At 38.7% G+C, this 7,198-nt stretch overlaps 1 long non-coding RNA gene across 1 annotated transcript in view; it reads right to left on the minus strand.

Moving 5' to 3' along the window:
- Nucleotides 1–4,155, minus strand: part of LOC113016564 (uncharacterized) — a 28,190-nt gene extending 24,035 nt beyond the window's left edge. Inside the window, exon 1 of the long non-coding RNA XR_003271257.1 lies at nucleotides 3,979–4,155. This is a non-coding gene — a long non-coding RNA (uncharacterized LOC113016564). The remainder of the gene's footprint in view (nucleotides 1–3,978) is intronic.
- Nucleotides 4,156–7,198: the final 3,043 nt, after the last annotated feature.

Here is a 7,198-nt window from a genome sequence, read left to right on the forward strand (position 1 = left end):
CACCAGGGTCTGCTGTTAAATAAAAATTCAGAACTTTCACACTGAAGCGCTGCAACTATAGTTAACTATTATCATAGTCATTTGTTCTGGACTGGACAGGTTATCACACTACTATGAGATTTGGGCCTGATTGGATAATGTACATGTGAATGATAGCAACTTAAAATTTCATGGCTGAATGATCAAAATTTAACATTGTGCATTGGACACACTCTTCAATAAAAACAGAAAACTTTCCCAATTTAGATTGATTAACTTAAGCTGATAAAATCAAGGGGCCTTGGGATTATTTTGTACATTGGCATTTGTTTACCAAATTTCATGTAGCTCGAACTATGTGTAGGTTATATTCTAGAGCAGTGCTCCCCAGCCCCTGCACCACAGACCGGCACCGGTCGTTTGGTACTGCACAGCGAGAGTTGAGGCTCAGGTGTAAAATGAATGTTTTTCAGGGTTTTTATCAGTTTTTAGCGTCATTTTTAAAAATAAAAAATCTTTTTTATCGTTAACTCTGTTTCCCTGGTTCTTTCCCCTTGTGTTATGAATAAATCTTCTCTTTTTTTGTTGTTGCATTTATCCGCGACATTTTAAAGGCCGGTCCATGAAAATATTGTCAGACATAAGCCGGTCCGTGGCACAAAAAAGGTTTGGGACCATTGTTCTAGAGTCATTGCACAAAGCCCATTTCCAAAACCAATGAAAGAGGTAAAATTTCACCAGACCTGATGTGAACTTTTATGAGTTTCTAAGCATGGTTAGGCAATCTAAAAGGTGATGAGTTATTCCATTGATGTTTAACCCCACACACTGCACTACAAACTGTCATCAAGACAGCAGTTTTATATCTGAGTGTGTGTACAGTAAACATATAGTATCATCACATTTAGTCAAACTCAACATGTCACATACAATTTACATTAAATTTAAAGTTGAAATTGAACATTAGAATTGGAATTATCGGAATTAATACAATATTTATGAAGTAATTTTACATATGCAAAAGAGTTACTTGTGCTTCCTAAATACTGGCTGGCAGTACCAAGGAGTGTTATAAAATGATAATTTGGCGCCCTCTAGTGATAGAACCTGAACTTGCATGTTGACATAAAGTGAATCCAGCGGTGGGGAACCCCAGGCCTCAAGGGCTGGTGTCCTGCAGGTTTTAGATCTAACCCTGGGTCAACACACCTGAAACAAATAAATTACCAGGCCTCCAGAGAACTTCAAGACACGTTGAGGATGTAATTTAGCCATATAAATCAGGACACATCTAAAACCTGCAGGACATCTGTCCTTGAGGCCTGGAGTTCCCCCAGCCTGCATTATAAAGAGCAAGGTTCTGGAATATTACACATTCAATTATTTATTTATTTATTTATTTCAATTTTTAAGTAATTTATGACACATTTCATTAATTAATTATATATGTAATTAATTATTGGCACATTTAATTGTGGGGTTTTTTTTCAAATTTTAATTAATTATTGACACATTTAATACATTATTTAATGATGTATTTATTTAATTCAATTTTTCATTTCTGGCCCTCCATACTGGAAATTTATGGAGCATAGTTATAAAAGGTCCTCTGCTAACTGCCGCTGACAAAATAACATCAGCACAAAAAGGAGCTTCAGGGCAAGGGTTTCTATGGCTGAGCAGCACCTGTAGGCTGTGTCCACATATAGATAATATAGTGGCTAAATATTATTATTAATGCACAGAAAGAAAATTAAATTCAGTTTAAAATTGCACATGCGCTTGTATATGATAAATAATCACGTTCCAATATTGTCTGTGGCTGAAGTGCTGTGGTTTCTAAACGCTTCCACTTTGCAATATTACATCTTATGGCTGGTTGCGAAATGTCTAGGAGGGAAGATTTAATAGACTGACATGTTGCAATGATGACACCTTATTACAGCACCATGGTTAAATGTAGCAACCTCTTTAAAATAACCTTTACAAGTTGTGTAAAAACAGAATGCATGGACTACGCTCTTCCTCACATCAATGGGAAAGATTCCAAGATAAAACATCTATACATTTATATCTTCAGATTTGAGCATTTATTTCACTGGCATTAATAATTATATTGTTATTCAACCAATCCATCCATTTATTTTTATATATTTAGGGTTTCCAGCGGGCTGGTGCCTATCGCTGTTATCATAGGGTGAAAGGTGGGGTATGCCAGGTCACCAGTCTATTCTCACATTCACACCGATTGCCAATTTAGAACTGGAGTCCATGCATATCTTTGGACTGCTGGTTGCTGGTGCATCTGGAATGAACCCATGAAAGCAGGTGGAGAACATGCACTGGCAGGCGGATTAAACGCCCTGTTTTGTTTTCTCTTTTCTTTTCTTTTCTTCTCTTTTCTTTTCTTTTCTTTTCTTTTCTTTTCAGGAAGAGGCTTTTCATTTTCACAGTATAGTTTTAGTCTACCGTAGTGTGATGTGAAAGTAGCTCAGTATGTAAGAATTTTTCTGGATGCACACGTCTGTATAAACACCCACACTAATGATGTCAAAAACAAGGCATGGAAAGTTCCAGTGCTTATCGCTCATAAAATCAGTATCGCATGACTGAAAAATGAAGAAAACTCAAATACTAGGAAAAAAAAGGGCAGTTCATGTGTGATAATGACTTGATATGGGGAATTTTGACATAGCTTTGTATCATGAAGGTGGTCCCGAGCAACTGAAACTCTAGATGTGTCAATAACCGCACTACATGAAATTCCCGATTTAGGCTCTCTTTTAAACAATGTTGCTGTTTAACCCCACTACAAACTGTCAACAAGACAACAGTTCTATATGTGAATAAGTTTACAGTTACTTTAAGTGCAATATTACCTGCCAATCATTTTCATAAAAAACTATCAAGTAGCACAATTTTATCTTCCAACTCAAGTTGTACTTCAATGTATTGTTGTGTTCTTTTCGCCACAAAATTATACGTAGTTTAAACATGATTTTCACTTGGTTGCACGGTCGGTTTGAAGTTTGGTGACTTCATAGTTTCGTGCAAACATCTGCCCACCTGTGGCTGAAGATGAATTACAATCAGTGCCATGATGTGCTTTTTGATAGAGCCAGTAAAGGGCGCCAAAGTACTACTGTTTGGATTTAATGTGAATCAACCTCTATGTTCAGGAGTAACATCATTACAAGCACCGATATTAATATTCGCCTTAACCCCGAAGAAAATGATTTAGTTCGCCGAAACAGTGTAGTGAGAAAAAATAAAGTGAGCCGTAGCCTTTCACTTCTTGTCACAGCTTCAGCCAAATGATGGTGCCAGGCACATGACTCAGTGGCTGTGTGACTTATTTACAGTAACACAACAGAATAGCAAAAGTTTAGAACAACTGAATATCTGTTCTCAAGATCTAGCCTTTTTTTCTTTTAGTATTAATCCGCTATTATTTATTCATTTTGCTTTGCAAACCCAAAATCTTCTTATTCCGGCTGCTCCCTTTAGGGGTCGCTAAAGTGGAGCTCTAGCTGAGATCCTCCTCTGCAACACCAAACCGAAGGGAGACAAGCCATGCCTCCCTTCACTAAACCTCCCCTGTTGTGTTTTCCTCTTACCTGTGTATCCACCATCTCTCCTTTTCACATTTCCACACCATCTAACCGAGCCTGTCGAACTTTATCAACCTGTGTGTGTATATGTAGTAGTCAGTCTTTTTCTAATGGATGTTTATTTTTTGCTTTTAAACCACTTTAGCTTCAGACACACACTCAAGCTCTCCTTTTCACACAGCGTGTTTAATCTATGTCTCCAAACGCGTCAGTTCCTACAGCTATTTAATGGTGAATCACATTCACCGTAGGCTGCGCCTTTCAGTTTCAGTTTCCTTACCAGCTAACGTAGAAGTCTTTTTTCTTAAATCTGATGAGTGTTTAGTCCAATTACTGGCTGCTACACCGCCGAACAGACATCGGGAAAGGTTTATTCCTGCAGGCCTACCTTTGATGACTGCAGCTCTGTCAAGGCCACGTGCTGCCAAAATAACTGGTTTATCCAAACTGCTGCTTGAGGCTTCGGACGAGGACCTTTGTGATGACTTTGTCTGTTGATGACTCTTACGGTGACAAACTGTTTGTGCATCAAAGCTGGAACACGTCTCACGTGTAAACTAAACCTTCCTGCAGCCGCTTTGAAGTCACAGCTACGTGGTTTTGCTTTGTCTTTCAGCCTGATAGATGTGAAACCTTATGAAGACTCCTTTGATCTTCCTCAGTCTGATTTTTTTTTTTAGATGAGTCCATTGCTGAAGTGATCTGTCTTACAAGTACTGAAGGGTAAATTAAGACATAAGCACATAAATAACCTCATTATGATTTGGGGAAATGCTCTTGTTTGAGTCTGATTGCTACAGGGGTGTGTGTTATTTCTTTTAACCAATCTGGACGCTGCTGTGTAACTATGAGATCAAACTTTATTTGATTGCCTTCCTTACTCTATTAAAAACAAAACCCCCTGCAGTTTACTGAATATCAAGCCTGTGGCCAGAGCCGTGGGTTAACCCCTTGAAGTTAGGGGAACTGAAATAAGTGTCTCTGTATTTGTTCTTGTCTGGTGTGTAAAACAGGCAAAACTTAAATTACCTGCCCCACACACTCGAGAAACGTATATCATTACTGTGCCAAAAAGGTGATCCACTGCCAAAAAGTGATTTCCGGTATTTGCCAAAAACTGATTGCCTGTATTTAGAATGCTATAAATGAATTGTTGGCCTATAATATGTGAAGCATATGCCAAATGTATCCCTATAATAATTCATAATATCAATTCATCTTGAGCCACAAACAGCATTCCTGTCACAGGGTAGAAGCCACAATCAAACTTATATACAGTCAAGCGCATAATTATTCATACCCCTGGCAAATTTTGACTTAAAGTTACTTTTATTCAACCAGCAAGTTTTGTTTTGGGGTTTTTGTTTTTACTGGAAATTACACAGGCGTCTCCCCAAAAAATAATAAGACAATGTACAAAAAGCATCATTGTGGAAAAAATATTTCTCAGCTTTTATTTATATTTTAGCAAAAAGTGTCATGTCCAGAATTATTCATACCATTCTCAATAATCAGTTGAAAAGCCTTTATTGGCATTACAGCAATCAAACGCTTCCTATAATTGGAGACCAGCTTTTTGCGTGTCTCCACAGGTATTTTTGCCCATTCATCTTTAGCGATGAGCTGCAAATCTTTCAGGTTGAAGGGTCTTCTTGCCATCACCCTGATCTTTGGCTCCCTTCACAGAATCTCAATTGGATTCAAGTCAGGACTCTGGCTGGGTCACTGCAAAACATGAATGTTTTTGTCTGCTAACCATTTCTTCACCACTTTTGCTGTGTGTTCTGGGTTGATGTCACGCTGAAATGTCCACTGGTGCCCAAGGCCAAGTTTCTCCGCAGACTGCCTGATTTTGTTGTTGCGAATCTTCATGTATTGCTCTTTTTGCATGGTGCCGTTTACTGTGATTAGGTTCCATGGTCCATTGGCTGAAAAACACCCCAAACGCATTAGGTTACCACCACCGTGTTTAACAGTGGGGATGGTGTTCTTAGGGTTGAAGGCTTCTCCTTTTTTACGCCAAATGAAGGAAACATCATTGTGACCAACCAATTCAATTTTTGTTTCATCTGACGTAGGCTGCCGGGGATTCCCATGCATTGAGTTTTTCCTTTCCAGTCACCTTTCTCACTCACTATGTGTTAATAGACCTCGCTGCATTGAATCATATCTGTTATTAACCTCTGTCTCTCTTCCACAGCATGTCTTTTATCCTGTCTTCCTTCTCTCACCCCAACCGGTCGCGGCAGATGGCCGCCCCTCCCTGAGCCTGGTTCTGCCGGAGGTTTCTTCCTTCCTTTTCCTTCCCACTGTCGCCAAAGTGCTTGCTCATAGGGGGTCATATGATTGTTGGGTTTTTCTCTGTATCGATGAAGCGCCTTGAGGCGACTTTTGTTGTGATTTGGCGCTATATAAATAAAATTGAATTGAATTGAATTGACCATAACACAGAAGACCACAAGTCTTCTTCTTTGTCCAGATGAGCATTTGCAAAGGCCAAGCAAGCTTTTGTGTGCCTTATCTGGAGAAGTGGCGCCCTCTGTGGAACACAGCAGTGTGCAGTGTCCGTTGGACTGTCTGCCTTGAGACATTGCCACCAGCAGAGCCCAGATTCACCAGGATGGCCTTGGTGGTGATCCTTGGATTCTTTTTCACCTCTTTCACTATCCTCCTGGCCAGCACAGGTGTCACTTTTGGCTTCTGACCACGTCCTCTGAGATTTTCCACAGTGCAGAACATTTTGCATTTTTTAATAATACTTTGCACTGTAGCCACTGGAACTTGAAAACATTTAGATATGGCCTTGTAGCCCTTTCCTGACTTGTGAGCAGCCACATTGTGCAGCCGCAGGTCCTCACTGAGTTCCTTTGTCTTAGCCATGTCTGTCCACAAACCAACTGCAGAGAGCTGCTGTTTTTCACCTGTTGAGTTGATTAAAACAGTGATTCTCAATTAACCAGGGTACTTAGGATGCTTTAGAACAGCTTGGACTATTTGGAATGATATAGAACTTTGAATTTTCCCAGAGACTGTGACAGTTTGTGAAGCATATGAATAATTCTGGACATGACACTTTTTGCTCAAATGTAAATAAAAGCTAGGAAATTTTTTTCCCCCATAATAATGCCTCTTGTACATCATCTTATTATCTTTTGGGCGACACCTGTGTCATTTCCAGTCAACAAAAAAAAAAAAAATGCTGGTTGCATAAAAGTAACTTTAAGTTAAAATTTGAATAATTATGAGCGTGACTGTATCCTTTATTTACCCAGTTAAATAAAGTCTTGTTGACATCAAAAATGTAGTTTTGAAATGTCCAAGACATTAACAGAGATTGCAGCTAATATAACATCATAATTCTATAAAGATATTTTAAGTGACCAAAAGGGACTGGATTGATTATAGTGAAGGTACAATAATGCAGTCATAAAGATACCTCTTTCATAATTTCTTTATTTTATATAGAAATTTATTTATAAATCCTGTTCACTATAGTCTATTTACTAATATAAGTAGACAAAACACATATTAAAAAAACACATTAAAACAATTGAAATCACTTTTTGCCCGGCTTACACACATTATTCTAACACAGGTGCGACCTGGCC

This window comes from Astatotilapia calliptera, chromosome 23, assembly GCF_900246225.1.
Source record: "Astatotilapia calliptera chromosome 23, fAstCal1.2, whole genome shotgun sequence".
Taxonomy (NCBI): Eukaryota; Metazoa; Chordata; class Actinopteri; order Cichliformes; family Cichlidae; genus Astatotilapia; species Astatotilapia calliptera.